At 37.1% G+C, this 22,300-nt stretch overlaps 1 protein-coding gene across 6 annotated transcripts in view; it reads left to right on the forward strand.

The window, feature by feature from the left end:
• The window catches only part of SPOP (speckle type BTB/POZ protein), a 63,948-nt gene that overhangs the window by 14,607 nt on the left and 27,041 nt on the right, over positions 1 to 22,300 (forward strand). For 2 of the 6 annotated variants that reach the window (XM_087441017.1, XM_014790808.2), the window contains 2 exons: positions 18,817 to 18,867; positions 18,994 to 19,027. The exons of 2 other annotated variants lie outside the window; for them this stretch is intronic. The gene's annotated coding sequence lies outside the window, so the exon portion shown is untranslated. The remainder of the gene's footprint in view (positions 1 to 18,816; positions 18,868 to 18,993; positions 19,028 to 22,300) is intronic. 2 more of the 6 variants (XM_087441016.1, XM_004434658.3) reach the window with 1 other exon arrangement.

The raw sequence follows: 22,300 nt of genomic DNA on the forward strand, positions 1-22,300 counted from the left end.
TGGTCCCTGCCTGTTTTTTGTACAGTGTTTTCCTTTGTTCCCCATGTTCAAGCTACACTGGCTTTCTTTCTTTTCTTCCAATATACTCAGCTAGGTCTACCTTCAGAGCTTTCATACTTTTTGTTTTCTCATCTTGACTCTTCCGTTCCTCTTGGTAGAGGGAATAGGAGTTCAGAGAGGAAAATTTAGAACTTGCTATCTGGGAAGTAGAGAAAATTCCAAGAGATCCTTGCTAAGGTTTGAGAGTGCAGATGAGCATCTCAAGTGGAATGGCTGTGGGACCCATTCAAGTTGAAATCCCGTCAGCACCAAGACACAAAGTTCCATGTTGGTCTTAGTGAACCTCAGTACTCAAATCTGTTGACTAGAGATGCTATATCAGTGGTAGTTCCCCTTCACCTTGGTGATCTGATGATGGGGTGGTGGTGGTAGTGGTGGTGATGGTTGACCTTTGGAATATAACTTGACTTGATGATGACTTGACTCATTGCCATGCTGTCACCACCTGTGGAAATGCCCTCTGCATAGTTGAGAAACTTCCTTCAGTGAAAGTTATTGGTAAATTATTTCAGAAACTTCTGGCTTGAAGAAACAACATAAAAACAGCAGGGAAGTTAATTACATGTGGACTTTGGTACATTGTTAGGGATTGCTTCTTTTCATGAGCTCTTTGGTGATGGTGGTAGTAGTAAATGTGAGTAATGCACTATATACACAAATCCTAAAAAAGAGTTGTGTGTAATTTCAAAATCTATGCTGTATTTTTTTCAGAATAAAAAGATTTTCTGATTATAAAATAATGGCAAAATAGAAAAATATAAAGGAAAAAAACCTAAAAAATTTCATGTCACTAAAAAATAATCTTTTAAAGTAACTACATAGAATTCTGTTGTATGAATGCATTATATTTTATTTGGCCAATTCCCTACTAATGAACTTCCTTTTTCTTTAGTTTTTGCTTATAAATTACCTTGTGATGAACATTCTTGTACGTAAATCTTTTATACACTGATCAGATTGATTCCTTAGGGTGGATTCCTGAAGTGGACGTGGAAGTTGAATTGCTGTGTTGAAGGATAAGCAATGTTCTGTTTTCCTAATTATTCTTTAAATATTTTTATAGTTGAAAAGATATTTAAACAGCATTAAAGGATATTTTAATAAAGGAAAAAAATCAGTTTTATTCTTCTACCAGCTGTTTTCCTTTTCCCATCTGATAAGTTGTTTTGTTTTTTAAGTACCTATTCCTAGGTCTCACTAGACTTAACAAAAGAGAATTTGTAGGTAAGGAAAGACATAGACACATTACAATTCTGGGCATCCTATGTTAATTATCAGGTAAAGGATCTAAGTACCATTTGTTAACTGCCAAGAAAGTGACAATAAGTATGATGGGAATTCAGAGTGAACTGAGGTGATTAGGAAACGCTTTAAGGCAAGGTGGAACTTGACCTGGATCCAGAAGGGTAATATTCAGATAGGAGGTAGGAGAACATTCCTGGCTTTCAGAATGGTATGAACAGATGTGAGGAAGGCACATGGCTGTGTGTATGAGCTGAGAAATAGGCTAGAGTCTAGCCGCTAGACCAATTGGAGAGGACGGTTCATGTTGTGGTGCAGTGGAAAGGCTTGTATGGGAGTTAAGTTATATCCCAGAGGACCAATTTTATTTTTAGTAAGTCTGAAATTGTACCGTATGGAACTATAAGATAAAGCATAAATATAGATGTGGCCCAATTTAAGCAAACTGAAGCATTAAAGTCTCTTCTTACAAGAAATATAGAAGGTTATTTATTTATATAAGTGAATTATTTAAATAATGAACTTCCTGTAGATCTTAAAAGCTCTCATCACAAGAAAAAAAATTTTTTTGTAACTATGTGTGGTGATGGATGTTAACTAAACTTATTGTGGTAATCATTTTGCAATATATACATATATCAAATCATTATGTTCTACATGTAAAACCAATACAGTGTTATATGTCAGTAATATCTCAATTTAAAGAAATTTTTAAAAAACAAACTTCCCAATACTTATATTTATTTTATGATGTAGTTTGACAGACATGTTGCAACTTTTGTGGATCTCAGTTTCTTTTATAAAATCAAAGGGTTTAGACAAGGTGGTTGCTTTCTGGCACTGAGATTGTTGCATAACCTTTCAGGAATACCTTGATTTTATAAAATAAATTGACTTGCAGTTAGGCTGATACCACTTCTAGCTCCTTAGGTACAATAATGCACCCCCACATCTGTGGGAGCAAAAATCCTCAATTGGATGATTCTTTCATGGCTTCCCAGGTCTAGATTTATTCACCTTTGGAAACTCAGTTGTTCTCATCTTTTATTTCTCAATGACATTTTGAGATTTTTGTTTGAAAGAATTTTATGGCTAAAATTCACAGAGCCTCAAGAGGATGCTGTGAGGTTGAGAGGAATTATATATTAATAGTCAGTTTTAAATTATCCTCATGTAAATTATCCATAGGAATTTATCTCATGCTGGCTTCCTTCTTTTATTTGGAATGCAGTCCCGTGGTGTCTTTAATGTATGGCCAGGCTATGTAAATACATTTTATTATTAGTTCAGCCCAGATGCAATTTGGGGTATAAATCTATAGGAAAAATTACATAATACATTCCAAAGTAAAATGTTAAGTATATCTTTTTTACTATCTGTTTTGAATTATTTATACCACTTTTTATCTCTTTTATTATGGATAATTGAGAACTGACTAGTATAAACTCAGAGACTTTCTCTTGAAAATATACAATCATGTTCAAAGCTAATTAGTGGCATCCTTTAAGTCTCTCCCTCCTAGTGTCACATTCTTTTCACTGAATTGTACTACCTACCTTTGACCAAAATGTTGCTTTTTAGAGAGAACCAAAGGAAGGTGTCATAAGGTGACCGACCAGCTCTTCTGACAAGCCCTGTCAGGATGCTTTTAACTTGATGGGATCTTTAAGAGTCAGGATCCATTCCTCAATTTTGCAAGTAAACTGTTTCTTCAGTGTCACCAGAGTTGTTGATTGGTCTTCGGGAAGAATGGCTATCCAAACTCAAAAGGGGTGACAGATAAACCAGAATGCCATTTTATTAATGTACATTGAGTTCCATGACCTACAAAACATGTGTCTTCTCAGTCCATTCCCCTCCTAGTGTTAGGATATTATTAAAAAACTGATAATAATAGCTAATGATTATTGAACATGTATTATGTATGTGTCAGGCACTGCTCTAAGCATTTTACATGTGTTTAACTCATTCAGTCTTCACAATAACCTTATGAGGGAGGTCTGCTTATCTGTATTTTACAGGTGAGGAGTCCAAGGCACAGAGAGGTTGTTTTAGTAACTTGGCTGAAATCATATGACTAGTAACTACTGTGTTGTACTAAGCAAAAGATCACTTGGTAAGAATGGAATCTTAGCAAACGGAAGTAAAAATCCTTGAGGCCATTTAATCTGGATCATGATATAGTCACTCATTCCTTTTTCAAATGTGTATTAAGCACCTACTATTTGCTGGGCACTGCCTAGACACCAGGCTTACCAAGGTGAATATAACACCTAGTTAAGTGCCCTCCTAGCACTCTGAGTCTAGTGGGAAAGACAAATAATTACAACAGCAAGAGATCTACACATAAAGGAGGAGGAAGCATTTAATTCTACTTGGAGAGATTAGAGTAGATGTTTTCAAAGATGAAGGAAAGGCATTCTGGGTGGAGGAAACATTATGTGCAAAGATGCTGTGGCAGAAAACCAGCTCACTCTGCAGGAATGAAACAAGAAAGTATTGCATTAATTAAGGTGATAACTGCAGTATACTAATGTCCTGCACTAATTAAGTTGGTTGTTGGTCATGGGGATCAAGAGAAACAGACGGGTTTGGGATGTATTTCTGAGGTCAAATTGACAGGACATGGTGGTTGACTAAATTGGGGGGTGGGGAGTGGAGGTGGGTAGTGAGGGAGAGTGGGGAGTTAAGGGTAACTCCTAGGTTTACTAGTTTGAGCACTTGGATGAATGGTAGGGTCACTGGAAGACAGTCAGGTTTTTGGAGGAAGATGGGCATCCATTTTGGACTTGCTGAGTTTGAGATGCCTGCGAAATAGCCTCGTGATGTCTAGTAGCAGGAAGCTCGTTTGCAGAAGAGGTAGGCAGGCATGTACACGGTAACTGAAGCCATGGGAATTAATGAAATGGGGGTGATTGTAGTGATTTGGACTGGCTAGAAGGTAGGGGCAAAAGTAGAGAGGGGGCAGTATTCCTCTACTTTCAGTAAATCCTTGTATAAATTTTTAGATCCTGTTTTGTCTGCTTTTGACTTGGTAGATATCTTGTCTTTTGAAGTAAGTGCTTTAGATAATTCTTCTTTTATTTATGGTTGTTGTCCTAAAATTTACACAAAAACTATTTTGTATTTTGATTGTGGTGGTGGTTACCTATGAATTTTGTCAAAATTCACAGACTGTACACAAAAAGGTAAATTTTACTGTATATAAAAATTGTGAAAAAGAAAAAATGCATTCAGAATTTATCCCAGAGTTCTGTGAGTACTCTGCTCTTGTACCCTTTTAACAAGTCTGGTTAGAACTTTCTGTAATACCAAAACTTCATTTTAACAAATTTCTCTAAACTTTCTCAACAATTATTTGAGCAAGCTCACACATAAGAAAATGAGTGGATTTAAATTTATCCATTCTCCTCCTACTTGGTTATCACTACTTGAAGACAGAGAGGCAAGAATCAGGCAAGATCTGAAGAGTCTACAAATTGGATAGTGAGCACTGTACTGAATTCAGCCTTTTTTCCCCAATAAATTGTGAATGATTTCACTATAGATATCTAGAGTATTTTTAAGAATAACTAAAAAAAGTTTTTTAATAAGTTTTCATCTGCTTCAAGTATGATAGAAATTGAAATAAAGGTCATAATTTCATTCTAGAATAAAGAATGAGGATAACAGTATCATCTTTATTACTAAGTATAATATAAAGATATTTTGAATTAACTAAATTAACATCAGTTATGAAAGTCAAAGTTTACAGATATGAGATATTTAGAAGTGATGGGGTTCATTATAAATTATGTGGAAGTCTCAAGGACATTGAACAGTAGTTTTTGGTAATTTGTTACGCAGCAATAGAAAACTAAGACACCTCCCTTCCTCCACTGGACTGTGTGCCTTGACTACTGTGCCTTGTATGGAGTACATGCTCATTAAAAACACATACAAGGAAAAAAAACCCTACTTACTTTTTGAAAGTTATTTGCGTTACATGATCTGATTGGATAAACTTTTGTGGCAAGTATGAGCAGTAACTGTCTACAGCCAATCCTGACCCATTATTTTCTTTTATGTCATAATAGTTTGCCATTTGACATAGGAGCCCAACCAAATATTGCTTTAGTTTGTTTTTAGCAGTATATGCAAGCTCAGTGTTAAATTGAATGTCTTTGGATTTGATTTTTTGATTTCGTTTCCAGTAGTCATTTATTTTTCTCTCCTTGATCCATTGCCACTTAATACCAATCTCAAGTCCAAGAAACAGCTTCTTGTGTCTCTTGGAAACAGTAGATTGTGTTGAAGGACATAATTATTTCATCCCAGTCTGAGGCCTGCCTCTTTAATTATGTGATTGCAATATTTTCTTTGCTTTGCTTTATAATTTTTATTTGAAAACTCTTAACCTAAAATTTTTACCTACTAATCTGTGGAATTCAGTCTGGTAGATGGGACATTCAACTCCATTAGGTAGAATTTGCCAGGACCTAGAAGACTTTAATTTTTCTTCAGCTGCAACCAATCTTAAAGGATCTACCCAAATCATATGCCTACAGGTAAGGGTTTCTTTATTAGTGGTAGAATTTGGGGACCTCTCACATGATTTTTTTGATAATATCATGGGCAGGACCTTTGCCAAGTAACTCTTATATTTGACTTTGTGTCCTGTTTACTTCTACTTCCCCTCTTTTTCCCAGCTGATGCCTTGTTGGGTACCTGGTACTATCTGCTCTGAGTCCAGTGTCTGGCGTTGGGCCCCATTGATCATTTGTGATGTAGTCAGAGCAAGGGCTGAGAAGACCACCCTCATTTTGGAAGGGATGCTTCTGGCCCTCAGCATGGGACTTGCTGTGCTTGGTTAGTTTTGTGTCTAGATGTATATAAGGTTGACCTTGATTCTGAGCGCTTCCGATTGATGCTTAAAATTGTGTTTTTTTTAGCCATCCCTTGATGATGGAAGAAACTAGGGGTAGTTTTCTTAAGAGATTTAGTGTTGGGTGTGGTTGGTTTACTTGGGTGAGGAGAAGGAAAGAGTATGTTGGGAATAATCTCATAGTGGGTGTTCCTAAATTGTATTTTCCCACTGTTCTTATAAAATCAAAGGGAGCTTCTGCTGAAAACGAGCATAGCATTAGATATATCGTGTTTCTCTGATTCTAAAATAAAAAAATTTTTTTCACATTTCATTGTAAGACCAAAGTATTGTGTTTTCTTTTCCCCTCAAAATGTGATAGCATACTACAACTGAAGATGTAATACTCATAATAGCAAATTATAGGAAAGTAGAATGAGAGCTTTTGTGTATATTTATTTTGTTTTAGAAACTCATTAGCTCCCTCCCTACACACATGCATACACATATATACACGCTCCTAAAAAGTTGCCTGGTGTTTACATGGTCCTTTGCAAATACTTCCTGTTAAACTATGATGATAATTTTCCAAGTGGATGATGTGAATTAACTTAATTAAGAGCTACTTATTGAGTATCTACTACATGCTAGACATTATACCGATTATTTAATAAAAAACAAACACTTTTAAAATACACCAAGTATTTCTTTCTATGTGCTTTATTAACAGTTTTATCACCTCTGGAATCATGCACCATCCCATTTAATTTGAGGATAAACAGCTGAATTATAGGGATTCTTTGCCAGTGATAAAGATAAGGGACTAAATTGACTTTCACTGTGCTGATAACCATCTCTAGGTGAAAGTGGCCAGATTATATGTGGAGGAATTTCGCCATACATGTTATTAAATCCACATCGTGATCTAAGACAGAACTGGGTCTCCTTGGGATTCATGGAATTTGCAATATGAGTTGCTCACCTACTCTCCTTGTGCTTCCCCTACCCGCCCCCCCCCCCAATTTATTTTCCTCAAGGAAACAGCAACACTTAAACTTTGTAAATAAACAAGTACTACATATCACGTCTGCTATATTTTTGGCTGGAGTTTGACCACTTAATTCATAGAAGACATTTCTAGCCTTTTTTTTTTTTTTTTGGGTCTAAGTCTCACTCGTTCTCCTGCTTAAAGGTTTTTTATGTCTCTCTGTCTCTGGCCATCCTGGATGAATGGTGGATCAGGAGGGTAGATGCTCAAAAGTGCGGGGAATCGGGCAGTCACTCAGGGAGTATATATTCGTACAACATTTTGTAGGGCAATTGGCAATATCTGTCAAAATAAACAATGCATAGGCTCTTGGGCTTGCTTGCACTTAACGTTCAGATACACTTATTTGCTACAATGTTTGCAGTAGCAAAAACCTGCAAATCTCACATCAGGGTACAGTGGAATTCTTTGCAACCTTTAGAAAGAATGAGGTATATGTGTGCCTCCAGGGAATATGAATATATATATGTGTGTGCGTGTGTATATATTTGCTTGTATGTACATGCCCTTTTTTTGGTTTTGTGAGTTTTTTTGTTTGTTTCTGAGGATACAGAAGAAAACAGTGGTTGTCTTTAGGCTTTAGAAGACCAATTTGGGTGTCGGGAAGGAAACTTTTACCTTTCAATTATAGCTTCCTATAACTTTTGAATTATTATGCTGTATATGTATTACTTGTAGTTTTCAAAAAGCATGTATGAAGAGAGGCAGAAATAATTTTAACAGTATTTCCAAAGGGGCATAGAACTTGAGCTTTGGAAGGGACCTTAGAGATTCTTGGACAGTTGCTCCCAATTTATAGATGAGAAAACTCAGATTTAGGAAAGTATCTGCAAAGCCTGCAGTAGAATTCAGGTGCCAAGAACAGCAAAGGCTTATGAATATACTGACTCGTTCTCTTCTTATTCTAACAGTTTATTTAACTGATGTCCATTTCTCATTGTGAAGAATTGATTTTGGAAGACCCAATAAAATGTTGACTTTTGTAAGACAGTTCTCAAAGTAACTATCTCTGGCAGTAAAGGTAAAGTGGTAGTAGTAACTCTTATCCACATTTTGTAACTTTGGAGACACAATCCCTTAAAAGTGAATTTACTTAGGAGTTATGCAAGTATTTAATATTTGAAGTGAATTTGTGTCTAGAGTCCAAAGCTTTGCTTTTTGATTTGAATACCTAGCTGACTATTCTAGATTTTTAAAATTGATTTTACTGAGTTTTTGTTCCATCCATTGAATAGATGGAGAAATAATTTTTGTGACTTCTAAGTGGCTTGCTATTTGAAGGCAAAGTGTACTGTAAAAGATGGTGGGAAAATTGTTTGAAGGAAGAAAATTTATATATTGAGGAGAACTTCTCAGTTTTTAATGTGAACAGTTCTTTTAAGTTGAGTCTTTTCCTGACTCTTCAAGGCCAGAAACATTTTCTCTTTATTCAAATCAAGCAAAGAAATTGGTATTGGTGAGGCTGGTGGTTCAACATGGGACTGGACATCCAAACTGCATTCAGTGAATATTTTTTATGGTTGATTGACTTTAGGGCTCAAGCAATAGAAACATTTATCAATGTTAAGATTACTTGTTGGACTTGGGATAAAAATCTATCTTTGCTTATGACTCTACTACTTGCATAGGTGGGGAAAACTTACTCTTCCAAAATTTAAATAATCCATAAGCCCCTCTCAAAATTGGCACTCTGATAACAATTTGATTAGGCTGATCAGATGAATCTTTGCTTCAAAGGAAAGGGTTTTTGGGAAATAGAGTAAAGGACCTTTTCACATCTTGAGGATCAGAGTCAAAGCATGTCTATGCAGTTTTAATCAGTAAAGGTTTGGTTGAATTGAAAGGGAGAAAAGGTTATAGAGGGCCAAGAACAAATAGAGTTGCAAATTTATCTTTGTAACCCCACCTCCTTAGGGAGGAATCCTGTTTTTATAGCCACTTCTGTTGTGAATGTAGACGGAGCAATGGAATTGGGTAGTCTGACAGTTGACTTAATTTGAACAGTCACATTAGGTAAGATTGGAAAGCTAGGTTGGGGGATGTCAATGTTGCATGTGTTTTCTGGTTTTTGTTTCCAGTATCCTTTCTGATAATGGAGAGAATTTGGTTGGTCCATTCGGACTCTACGTAAGGGGTAACTACATAGTGCCTCACCAAGGTCTTTTCTGCATTCTAAATCATTATTGAACAGTTAATTACAGTTTGATTGTTTTTCACCAATGCCTTATCTTTCATTTATCCACATTGAAATTCTTGAGCCCAACATCCGCTTTTTCCACCATAACTGCAGGGAGATAGTATAATAGCCTGGGTTCTGGTCTCAGCTCTGCTCCTGGTCTCCTGTGTATAATATATCACATTAGGCAAGCCACTAAGCTGCATTCAGTTTCCTGATCTGTAAAACAAAATCATTTGACTGGATGTTCATTAAGTCCTTTATATCTCTAGAATTATTTTACTAATTCCTTTATTCACCAGATGTTTATGAAGCACCTTTTATGTGCCAGGCACAATACAGGATGCTCTGGGTGCAAGCCGCTTGCCCTCAAAGAGTATTCAGGCTAATAGCAAAGAACTTTCTTCACTTTTTTCAGATCTTTTACTCTTGAAGAATTAAGCAGTATTAACAAGTTTTCTCACTTTTACTGTCACTGTATAAGGCATTAATTACATCTCCGTCTCTAAAAATGCTCTTATCTCTACCTTTTATTTTTCTATTTGTAAGCCAGTTTCCCATCTCAGAAAACAGATCCCAGATCCCCGGTCCCATTATGATCAGTTGTTTTCTTTAATTGATAGAAAGTAAACTATAGTAAAGGCTTAGTAGTCAGAAAAACTAGTGATTTCTTTAAGGCAAGTAAAAAATAAAGACAGAGTCTAGAGGCTTGATATTATAATTTTTAAAAAGACAAGCCTAAATGGATATAGTAGGAAAATTTTCAAAAGTTAATGATGGCTTCGTTTAAAAATTTTACAGCCAGGGCCGGCCCGGTGGCTCAAGCAGTTAGGTGCGCGCGCTCCGCTGTGGCGGCCCGGGGTTCGCCAGTTCGGATCCCGGGCGCGCACTGACGCACTGCTTGGCAAGCCATGCTGTGGTGGCATCCCATATAAAGTGGAGGAAGATGGGCACGGATGTTAGTCCAGGGCCAGTCTTCCTCAGCAAGAAAAAAAAAAAAGAGGAGGATTGGCAGATGTTAGCACAGGGCTGATCTCCTCACCAAAAAAAAAAAAAGTTTTTACTCCCAAAGGAAAAAGGAAAGTTTGGAAAAAAGAAAGTTTAGTAGAGTTTCTTTTGGATGCTAAAAAGAAAAAGACCAGGGGGCTGCTTCTGACTTTGAACTGGCCATTATCTCAGCAGATCCCCCGCTGTCTGGGTTCTGGTTTTTAGCTTTGCGGGACTAGAATGTCAGTATTATAAGTGCACTCAGAAGATGATCAGGCTATAGACGATATACAATGTAGAGGATTAATTCATGTAAATCAAGTTTATAGAAGGTAGGGGTGGGGCTGCTACTTTTGATTGTGGTCACAGAAGGCCTTTTTTTGAAGAGGTGACTTTTGAGCTAAACCCTAAATAACAAGCAAGCAATGTGAGTATCTAGAAGGGTCTTCCAAGCTGAGGGAAGACAGTGCAAAGGTCCTGAGGTGCAAACAGACTTGGCTTATTTATAGAAAGAAGGCCAGCGTGTTTGGAGTGAAATTAGTAATGCGGGAGAGGGGAAGGTGGTGAATTTGGTGTAATGGGCCAGCTCTTATGGGACCCTATAGGGTAAGGTAAAGAGATTGACTTTTATTCCAAGTGTAGTTAAATGGAAGAGTGACATATTCTCATTTACTTTTTTAAAGTTTATTGTGGCTGCTATGTGGACAATGGATTGTGCTTCAGAGGAAGCTGGGAGATCAATAAGAATCCAGTTAACACTGGTTCTGGTGAGAGAAAACTGCACAGAAGTGGGTGTAATTAGATAGAAATGGGAAAACGTGGAATATGTTAGGAAGCAGGACTTGCTGATAGATGGGATAGGAAAAGATAGGGGTTTTGGCTTGAGCAACTGGGTAGAAGATGGTGCCATTTAGTCATGTTAGACATCTCAAATGAATATAATTAAGGAATGATAGAAATTGTGCTTTTTAATTCTGTAATCTTATGGCAAAGGAGAAATAGAGATCTTCAGAGGAAAAGACACTTGTTTCTCAGAAACTCAGACTAGGAAAATTACTCTGGCATGTTAGAACAGTAGACGTTTTATTTTTAAAAAATTAATGATGATTAGGTGCTAAAGCATAGAAAGTCATTCTAAAAGTATTAGGACATACGATTTGTTCCCAGGGTCCAGTTGTGAAAGTAGGCATGAGCCTGTCAGTGATTTGCCCAGGTCTCCATTAATAGTTGTGCTCAGAATTCATTAGAACAAAAGAGCATACTTTTCAATAGAGTTGCCACTTGAAAATGAAATCGGAATTGAAAGCTGGGGTCTATAAGTGTGTCATCTGTCAGATATTTTTCCAGTTCTTACATGTTGAATGAAAGACCATACCTGATCTAAGAATCACCTAGTCACAGGAATTATAAAGTGTTGGATTAGGAGTTGAAAGACTTGAGTTCTGAACTCAAACCCCTTAATAGCCATGTGACCATGACAGATTGTGACCTCTGAGCTTCTGTTTCCTTATTTGCAAAATACTTACTCTGCATGCCTCACGGAGCTGTTAAAAATTTCAAATAAGATCATGAATGTCAAAGTACTTTGAAGACTGGGAGGCACTGAACACTGCTTGTGAGGGAATGGTTATATAGCTTAAAGTATTTAATGCAAAAGGACCTTAGAAGTCCTTTTCAAGAAGACCAGGAGGATGGGGGTGGAAGTGCACAGGTTGTCCCTCTACTGTGAATCTTGATGTTATGGTTTCCACTAGGCTGTAGTACTTGACTGTACAGACCTGTTATAAGTGGCTTGAGGTTCTTAGCCAGAGTGACTTGTGAAACAGAGGACTCCAGATAAATTTAAATGCTATGAAGATGATAAAATGGTAGTTAGTACTTTATTCTTAGCCATAATGCCAAAGTGAAAGGCAGCAAAATTTTTTTAGTTTAGTTTTTAGTGTTTTTTACTTTAGTTTTTCCTCTTATTTGACCTTCGGGCTGTGGAGTGGGATTTTGTTTGGTTTACTTGGGAGTATCTTTTCCTTAAGAAGTGAAAAGTATAAACATGCTAGAGGCTTGCTAGCAGTTGAAAGCAACTGTTGGTCAGCAAGAGAATGGAAGGAAAAGAAACAGGTTGGGGATGGAAAAAGTAGAGAGGGTAGAAAAACATATTTGAAAGAGGAGAAAAAGCTTAAATCATTCCAGAAAGTCTCCAGTTTTCTTTTAAAAAGATCTATCTTTTTAAAGATAAAATCGCCTAAAATTTGAGGCGATTGAAGAAGGGAGAGATGGTCCTTCCAGGGGAATGAGTAAAATTAGGGCAAGATGGAGGACCAGTCTTCAGGAGATCAGAAGGTAGGATGGTGGACAGGAAGGAGAAGGTGTTCTGTGGAAGCATGGTTCCTTATGAGGATTCACAGTCTCTGAAGATACACTGGATTACTATGAGTATTATCTTTGTTTAAAATGTGCTTTCTTACTGAAGTATATGAAGTCAGTCTCTTTAGTCCCTCTGCTTAAGTAACCCACTGCTTTGTAATTCCCATCAACTGGGGAAAATATTTTACCAACAAGAGCTAGATTTTTAATTATTGAGAAGATCTGTACTGAATTCATTGGCTTTTTTTTGGTTTGATTCAGACTACATTATTGTCTATTTAAAATATTGCTCTGTTGTTGATTTTCTTAAAGCTTTTCTAATTTACTTTTCCCTCTGAATTCATCGTTTTTGAAAAGTTAAAAAAAAAGCCAAACAGAAAGTGGAGAGATTGTGACAAACACCTTCAGCTGAAGTCCTCTTTATTCACTTTCTCAGTGCCTTTTCCTGCCTCGCTGCCCAGAGACAACCTAGTCCATGCATTTAGCGTGCATCCTTCCAGTGCAGGGAGAGAGAGTGTGTGTATGAATATATAAATAAATTCCATGGCAGTCATTTTTTTCATTTCTTCTTCTTTTTCAGCATCTATTCATCTGGATACATATAGATCTAGGTCCCACATTTAGCTGTTTCGTTTCTATTTTATGGTATGACTATTTCACAGTTTTCCAAACCCCTTTGATAGATATTTAAATTGTTTCGGTTTTTTGCCATCACAGGGAAAACTCCAGTGAACAACAACCTCATGCATATCCCTTATGGTTTTGTTCTCCGTCTTCGTCCTCTTTTTTTTTGGTGAGGAAGATTGGCCGTGAGCTAATATCTGTTGCCAATCCTCCTCTTTTTTTGTTTGAGGAAGATTGTCACGCTGAGCTAACATCTGTGCCAGTCTTCTTCTATTTTTTATGTGGGATGCTGCCACAGCATGGCTTGATCAGCAGTATGTAGGTCTGTGCTCCGGATCTGAAACCTGTGAACCTCAGGCCGTGGAAGTGGAGCGCGTGAGCTTAACCACTATGCCACCGGGCCAGCCCCACTTCCTCTTCGTGTTTTGTTTTTTGGTGGTTGTTGTTGCTTTGGTGGTTTTATTTTGTCCTTAATATCTTCTCTGAATTCTCCCACTTGGTCCACCACTTTGGTGTTCACAATCATCATTTGAGGGAGAGGGAAGGATGAGGAAAATCTTCCATAACTTGGAATGCCAGTCTTCTTTTACTAGGGCCAGAGGCCCTGAAATTTTCTTTTCCTGTGGATCTCTTTGGATTCTGATAAATTTGGCAACCTTTGCATTTTAATATTTTGTATTTTTATTGTCTCATATCTAATAGCTGTTTTTCATAAATGTCAATAACTATTCAACTTTTGCCCTTCTCAGGTTTTTTTTTTTTTTTTTTTTTTTTACTACTTTTTAACTCCTAGAATACTTCCCACCCAGTAAATGTAGGACTATCTAGTGATCTGCAATCCAGTTTTTGCAGTTCTTGTGTTACCTTATAAATTCAGCATGATCCAAACATAGGTGATATTTAGGGAAGAGTTTCTTGGAGCATTCTCAGCCAAATTAAGCATTTTAAAAATGTTAGCCTTCACTTTAGATTAGAATTATTATAGATAAATTTTGTTCAGGCACCGTATGTTTCAATGACCAGTGGTTCTCATTTATAATTTTTTTTCTGGAGTTTTTAATCCACTATACTTTATTCATTATTGTGAGGTTTTATATATTTTCAATTTTTATGTTCCATGTTCTTTTCCCCTTTAAATGTGCATCCTTTTCAGAGCTTTGAGCACTTGAAATGCTGAAGTGTTACAAATGAAAACTGTTACTCTTCTCTAATAATACACTCTGCCTGCTGCATGTGTTTGAGTAGGGCTTCCTTTCTTAACAACTAGTTTGAGCAGCCACCTCATATATGAATATATATTCACCTCATGAATATATCAACTATCTTTAAAAATTTGAGAAGAATTTATTTGCTAAGTATTTTTTAAAAACAATTGATAAGACCTTAAAATGGAAATCTTCTAATAGATATAACTGTGGAATATCAGATGCCTATGTATTTTCTCTGATTTGTCATGTCTTAGGATATGGTTCGGGTCACCAATATTGTGGTTGGCAAGTAACCTGTGGATCAGGCTTACTCTGACTTTAACTTGAGTGAAGTGTTCCATCCAAAGTATAAGCTCCATCTGTGTGTTCAGAAGTACCTGTCATGTCACCCCGTAGGCAGTTGTGTTTAGTGAATTATCTTCCTTCTGCTGTTGGAATCACTGAGTTTGAATGGAGTTTGTTACCTTCTCTTTATCACATCAACCCCACATTTTATGCTGTGGAGAAATGTTCCTATTTTTAAGTCTTTCTTTAGAATAAAATTATGTTCTTAAATGGAACACTAACACCATGGAGTTTTGTTTTCCCTTCCACTCTGGAAACTTGGCTATAAAATTTTTAGTTCCTAAGTAAAAAACAATTTTTTTTCTAACTATAGTCCCCTTCTTGGGTTATTTCATCTGATAACGTAACAGATGAAATATTGTTTCTGTGGGAGTCAAAATATAATATAAAGAACTTTCTTCCTGAAATTATATTTTGTTTGCATAATTCTTTCTTTAAAACACTTTTTTTTTTTTTTTTTTGACTACAAAAGTAGAACATGCTCATTTTTTTAAAAACGAAAAGCATAGCTAAAGGAAGCAACCCCTCGGTCTTGATGGTACATCTTGTCAGGTAGTTCCCGTAGCGGTCATGCCGGTGCACACCCGCCAGCAGTACCGGAGCCTCCTGTCTCCCTGGGCTCTCCCAGCGTTACCATTGAAACCGGCACTGCACCTTTGTTAGGGGAAAATACAGTTTAGTTTGTATCAACTTTATGTAAATCTTACCTGTAACTCATTAGTGTTAACAGAAGTGTAAACCTGAAACATGTTAGTTAAACAAACTTTGTTGATGAATTTGACATACAGAGAAGGGAAACATTCTGTGTTTTAAATATATAGAGTTACCGTCTAATCTTTCAAGGATAGAAATCCAAAAGAAAAGGAGAGTCATTCAATCATTTATTAATTAAGTATTTTTTTCTGGCTTTCCATGTGCCAGACACTGTCTGGGTGCAGCAATAAAACAGACAAGAATCTGCTTCCTTAATTCCACATACGGTATGGTAGGTGACTTTATGTGCTATAGAAAACAATAAAGCAATGAAAGAAGAATAGGATTATGGCGGTGGGGGGGGTGGTTTTGTTTTTAAGGGTGTCGGGGAAGACCTTACAGAGATGGTGACTGTTACAGAAAGACACAACAATGGTGAGGGAGTGCGCCAAGAGAATATCTAGGGGAAGAGTTATCCAGGTAGAGAAAAGGGCAAGTACAAAGCCCTGAGGCAGGAATGAGCCTATTCTGTCTGAGGAACAACAGCAGAGAAGGGCAGTGTGGCTGGAACATTGTGAGCTCAGGAGAAGGTAAGTGGAGATGAGGCCAGGGAGGTAATGAGGTCCAGATTGTGGAGGGCCTTCCCAGCCATTGTAAGGACTTTTGCTTTTACTGGAAGTGAGATAGGAAGTCATTGGAGGTTCTATCAGAGGCCATGATTAAACTAAAAAGATAAAGCCAAAAAATACTTGTATCCTGGCTTTGCTTTTTCACAAGCTTTTGTTTATTTCTTGTAATAATTCGGGTATTAACTAATGGCTCCTGGTGAGTAGTCATACACAGATTAAAAAATTTGTGTCAGTACCGAAAATTTCCCTGAAAAACAGATCTTAGGTGTTGCGTTTCAAATTTGAAGAAAGGAAGTATAATAGGAAAGTCTGTCTGTAGGTATTCATTCCTGGGTGGCCCTGCTTTATTACTGAGTTCTCATCCTGAATTGTCTTGGAAAAAAAAAATCGGGTTTATTCTGTGCAAGACATTGTATTCACCCTAAGACATGGGAAGATATATATATGTATAGCTACTCTATTGGATTATTTTAATGTATGTTTTGAACATTTTATGAAATATAACACACAGAAAAAGATACAAAACATAACTGTATAGTTTAAAGATTAATTATAAAAAGCAAGTACCTCCATAACCACCAATTAGACCTAGAAATATACCATTGCCAGCACCCAGAAGAATCTTGTGTGTCCCTTCTAGATCATAACCCATACCGTTGCTCAGAGGTATCACTAGTCTGACATTTTGATAATCATTTCTTTACTTTTCTTTGTGGTTTTACCACCTAGGATTCATTGCAAACCAGTATGGTTTAGTTTTGTCTGTTTATGCACTTTATATAAATGGAATGATACTATATGTGTTCTTTTGTGTCTTCTTTTAGAACCTAACAGTATGTTCATAACTTTCATCTATGTTGTTATGTAGAACTGTGGTTTAATTTCATTGCCATATAGTATCCTGTTATATGAACATACCACAATTTATGTATCCGTTCTACTGTGGATGATGTTTTTGGCTGTTATGAACAGTGCTGCTGTAAACATTCTTATGTATCTATGCTGACAGACATGTGCAGGAGTTTCTCTAGGCCGTGTTTTACAAGTGGAATTGCTGGATCTTTAGTTTTATTACATAATAATAAACTGTTTCCCAAAGTGGTTGTACTAATTTGTCCTCCTACTAACAGTGTGAGAGTGCCCCCGTTCCTCCTAGTTCTTACCAGTGTTTTCATACTCTTTAAATTTTGCCAGTTCTTTGGGACTAAACATGTTCATTCTAGAAAATGAACTGAGAAACCAAAACTTTAAACTTAAAAAAAATTAGAGTAAAGGATTAAAGGTATTGGTTTCTACTTTAAGAATTACAGATATTCAGAGCATTTTCATTTGTTAGAGGTGGTTGATATCTTCTGCCTGAGTAGTTACTTATAAAGTCTTAAAGGCATTTATCTGTCTACCCTCAGAGGGTTAGGAACCTTGTCTGTCTTTTTTACCCCTGTGTCTCGAAGACTACCCTGCACAGTTAGTGTTCAGTAAATATTTGTTCAGTGAATTCGGCCTGACTCTGGCTACTGCTAAATGTTCTGATCAAGACTGTCCTGTTTTAGTGTCTGTAGTTTAGGACAGTTTTTAGTGAGGGCTCATTCCATTGCTGATAGTAACCAGACTTGGTTTACCAAAATAAGAGAAGCTTATTTGTACCAGTGAACCAGTTAAAGATAGTGTTTACATTTTCAGGAAAAGATTCTGTTTTTAACCAGTCACCCAGGATGTATGCAGTACTTCATTTTCCCACAAACAAGAAGATAGCACCAGAATTTTCTGCCTAGGTTAGGCTCCTAGAAGCCTTGCAACCACATTTATCCCTGTTTTTGTTTTGAGTCACTTTGTAGGATATGGTAGATTATTAGGGCAGTGCTGGTGGTGTTTACCCAAGGTCTATCACCAGGAACCTCAGTGTGGCAGCTATTTATTAAAACCTATCATTAAAACGTAGGATACACGGCTTTGTTGAAATATATCTTGCTTTGGTGTAATTAACCCACAGAGCACTTTATAATTATGAAGAGTATTTTAGGGGCCTGCCCGGTGGTGCAAGCGGTTAAGTGCACGCGCTCTGCTGCGGCGGCCCGTGGTTCGCCAGTTCAGATCCTGGGCGCACACTGTTGCACTGCTTGGCAAGCCATGCTGTGGCGGCGTCCCATATAAAGTGGAGGAAAGATGGGCATGGATGTTAGCCCAGGGCCAGCTCAGGGCTGATCTTCCTCACACACACACACAAAAAGAGTATTTTACATAAAAACTTAGTTCTTCCAACATTTTGTGAGGTAGCAGGCAAAAGTGATCACTCGCCTTTTGTAAATGTTGACATGGGGCAAGCCACTTATTTTTGTTGCACTCATCGGCCAATTTATTAGAAGAATTAGCTTGGATTTTTCTGACTTTAATTTCTAAGTATAATCTTTTTGAGAGATGACTGATAAATAGAGCACTCAGAACTAGTGATGAGATATAAGAATGGTAATTTTAACTAGTAAATCCTAGCAAATGTATCACCTGCTTTTGTAAGATTTTCCCTTTTCAGAATAGACAAAGTAAGTAGTTATATGAGATTCAGAATCTAGTTAAGTCTGATTCATCATCTTTATTTCCAACAGTGATTTCCTGTTAGACAAGACAAATTAGAGTCTTCCTACTGACTTAACTTGGTGAGTTTTTACATAGTTTTATTTTACTTTAAGATCATGAGGGAAAAAGTGGAATGAAAGCGTAGAAATATTTACCATGACTTTAAAAAATGCACCTCTTGAGTATAATCTACTGTTTCATTGCAGTGCAAATGGTATGTAAAGTTGGAAGTCATATGAGGTAAGCATGTAAGATTTTTTTTTTTTTTTTTAATAATGAGCCTTACAAACAGTGTTAAACATTTTTCGTAAGTGGCTTCAAAAGAAGGTTTATTCTAAATATTCTTTCCTGGAGTGAACCAGAGCTATTTATTTAGATCTTCTCTGGAAACTACTGTAGATAGGATAAGGCTTTACACTAATGGTGGAGGGGAGAAAAGATGTTTGGACTTAAATTTTTAATCACTGGTTGATGATAATACGTGATATGGAGACCTTAGAGTGAGATGATTTTTCTCCCTAGAAAAGATCTTCAGGGAAATTAGAATTACAGTTTAGACAAGGAGATACCTTAAAGCAATTCATAGGCTTCATTTTACCCTGGAAAAGGAATTTGACTCTGAGCAGACTGCCTTTTTGTACATACCTTAGAGCTCATCTTTCTGTGGGTAACTTAACAAAATCTTTCTGCCATTCTGGCTAGCACCTTAAAATTTTTACTTTGTGGTATGATTCTTGCCTCAAATGCTTATGTATGGTTTTACAGAGTTTTATTAGGTAAAATAGGTATTAACTGCATTTTAATCTTAAATTCTGACACAAATCACTGGGAGCCAGGAAATTCTGTTAAGACAGACATTCTGTCTAATTTTCCCCTGTTTTCTCTGCCTGTATGGTTTTACTTTTTCCTTGAGTCATGAATTTTGGAATGAGCATTTAAAACTGAGAACTTCCTGCCTGTCCTTTGTTCCATTTAGTTTAGTTAGAACCTTAACATTAACATAGAAATTGGCTTATTTTTAATAACTTAAGAAGAAGAGAGAATTTATTTTTTGCAGATCGTTTCTAGGTGAGGAGTGTGGGTCCATGTAAACAGTCATCAGATCTCTTCAGTTAAGAGCATAGTTAAAGGAGGAGAGTAAAGCATACATATGCCTCCATCTTCCATTCGTAGTTGGAGGAGGTCTTCTCTCATAAAGACAAGTGTCTTGAGAGAATACTGATCTCTGTACTGCTAGGTAGTAGTAGTTAATGCTGAAGAGAATTGGTTGCCCTTGTATTATACCAGATCCTCTGGAGCAGGTTGGCCTTTTCAGCTTCTAAGTTAATGAACTTATTTCAGATTGCATACCCTAAGACTGATTTAGACTTTCTTCTTTGATGTGCATTCCTTGGGTCCTTTCTGTAGCCAAATTGTGTTAGCAAGAAATATTTTTAAATGGCTTGACTAAAGTATAGATGGCCAAAGGGAATCGCATGTTGAATTTGGCTTCTATAAAGACCAGAGGACCCTGTGGGGTTATGCAACCTCTGCCTATTTGTTTCATGAAGTGACTCTTCTGTTTTTGAATTCCTTGCAGACTGGACACGCTTAAATTATATTAGGGCCAAGCCTTTCCTCTGTTCCCTATTTGGATTTTATAAGGTTCTTCATAGTTGTAGTTGAGGGGAGAGGGTGAAAAACTGTAACCTCTCAAATCTCAAAACCACTTTGGGAATATAATTATATAATAAATAGAATCTTCTTAGCCGTAAGATTTTTTCCCTCTTCTTCCTTCTCCTCTTCCTTTTTTTAAATTCTGTTCCAGCTCTTGATTTAGAATAAATTTTCTCAACCTAGAGGAGAAATCTTTGATGACACGTGGGATGTGTTAAAATCTTCATCTTTCCTAAGTTTGCTCTTTGTGGCCCTAGAGATTTTTGGCCAAGCCACTCAGTGGAATCAACACATTGTTATAATTTGTGATGAGAGCGTGATGAGAGCGCAGTTGCTGATTGTTTGGTTCTGCCTATCTAACTTCATTTCTAAAGGTGTTTTCCTTGAGAACTGAGATCCACTTTGAAATGAAATAGCCCCTCTATAATCAGGTTTCTTTGCTGATTTGGATTCATGTCGTTTCATTTCAGACATCTCCCAAATGATGGATTTTGAAAGTGATGTGTGGAGAAGTCTAATCTGATGAACCTCTCTGCCTTTTTTTAAAAAAGCAGTTGAAGGAGTTTTTTTTTTTCTTTTCTAGCAGGGGTTCAGTAATTAACAACAGCAGCACATCACCTGATGGTATTAGCCCAGACCTTGTGAAACCTGTGCTTGTTGCGGCCATGGTTTATTCTGCTACATCCTCCATCCAAGTAGAGATAGGAATTTTTTTTCTCCAGTGTTGTTATGTAGATGTCTTTAGCTCAATAGTCATTTGTGCCTAAATTAAAAAGTAAAACAAACACTCAAGAAGTCTTTTTAAGGTCTAAGGAGGTGCAATCTTACAAGACTGTTGAGTGGCATCTGCCCCTTTCCAGGACAAACGTCTGCATTTGGAGCAGAACACGCATTGCATTCTCCCTGGACATCTTTTTGGGGTAGAGAATTATGCTGACATGTCTATTTCAACAACTCTTACATAATGGATAGTTTTTAGGGGAGGAAATGATTCCCCAGCCCTTAACTTAAATTGACAATAAATTTTTCTGCTCTTTGATTTTTTTGCTAACTGGAAAAGTTGCATCCAAAGTGAGACTTACTCCATATTTTAACCTTTGAGCTGGCTGCTGAGGGCTCCTTGGGGACAAGGACACTTTGTAGTTATTTATAACCTGTAAAGAAGGGCAGTAAGGCTGTAAACAGCCAGAGCACATTGAGGTTTGGGAGTCAGTGGGAGCATTCTGTTGGTTATCTCATGGCTTTCCCTGACTTGAGATTCTTTCATGTACCTTCTTGCTCATCTGCGGCTTGACTTTGTATGGGTGAGCCTTACTAGCCAGGCTGTTTCTGTAAAACTCAGTCTTATAACACTTAGATCGAGGAGAAGGAAAAATAGGCTTTTTTTTTTTGGTGAGGGAGGTTGGCCATGAGCTAACATCCTTTGCCAATCTTCCTCTTTTTTTTTTTTTTTTTTTTTTTTGCTGAGGAAGGTTGGCCCTGAGCTAACATCTGTGCCCATCTTCCTCTATTTTGTACATGGGTTGCCGCCACAGCATGGCTTGATGAGCGGTGCGTAGATCCACGCCCAGGATCTGAACCTGTGAACCCCTGGCCGCCAAAGCGGAGCACATGAACTCAACCACTACGCCACCAGGCCGGCCCCCCAAAATAGCCTTTTTATGTACGAAAACATATCTAATCCTCACAATTATTTCAGAGTCTGTGCTTGCCTAAGAGATATCTGTAGACTGGGAAAAATCTGAAGGGTACTGACATGCATACATAATCACATACTTGTTTCTGAGTTTTCCTTATATACAACTGTTGCAAGAACAGTTCAGTTCTTAATTAGATAAATATTTAGCTATGGCAGAA

The sequence above is a fragment of the Ceratotherium simum genome, chromosome 16 (assembly GCF_057802395.1).
Source record: "Ceratotherium simum simum isolate JZ-2026a chromosome 16, ASM5780239v1, whole genome shotgun sequence".
Lineage (NCBI taxonomy): Eukaryota > Metazoa > Chordata > Mammalia > Perissodactyla > Rhinocerotidae > Ceratotherium > Ceratotherium simum.